The sequence below is a fragment of the Miscanthus floridulus genome, chromosome 3 (assembly GCF_019320115.1).
Source record: "Miscanthus floridulus cultivar M001 chromosome 3, ASM1932011v1, whole genome shotgun sequence".
NCBI lineage: Eukaryota > Viridiplantae > Streptophyta > Magnoliopsida > Poales > Poaceae > Miscanthus > Miscanthus floridulus.
In genome coordinates this window covers 33,127,402-33,128,019 of record NC_089582.1, presented here as the reverse complement: position 1 = coordinate 33,128,019, position 618 = coordinate 33,127,402, and positions in this window count along the sequence as shown.

The following is a 618-nucleotide window of genomic DNA, read 5'->3' as shown; positions in this document are numbered from 1 at the left end:
AAAAAAACCATTTCTTTGCCGAGGGTCGGCCCTCGGCAAAGAAACCGCCTACGGTGCCGGCATCTGACGGCGTCTTTTCTTTGCCGAGGGTGATCCTGGCCCTCGGCAAAGGCTTTGCCGAGTGCCCGATAAAGGGCCCTCGGCAAAGACCCCTTCGCCGTCTAAAAATTCCCCGAGGGGTCTTTGCAGAGGGCAGCCCTCGGCAAAGCCTTTGCCGAGGGTTTCTAGTCCTTTGCCGAGGGCCAGAGGCCCTCGGCAAAGCATGCGCCTCCAGTAGTGCACCACAACATCGTTTCACCGTCAGACATCTGATGCTAAAAATTATATTTAGCGATGGATGATCTGACGCTAAAGATAACTCAGAGACCATCTGTCGCTAAATCCTTATTTAGCGATTAAGTGTCTGACGTTATAGGTATTCATATTTAGCGTTGAACCGTCTGTCGCTAAAGCCAAGTATACTGTCAATCTATCTGACGCTAAAGAAAATGGGCCCCATGCTAAGCTCGCGTGCCCCACCTCTATCAAGCTTGCTCGCAGATTTTTGTTTGGCCCACAAAAGAACCTAGACTCTCCTCTCCCCACAAAAAAAATCCCCTTTTCCCTTATCCCCTCCCC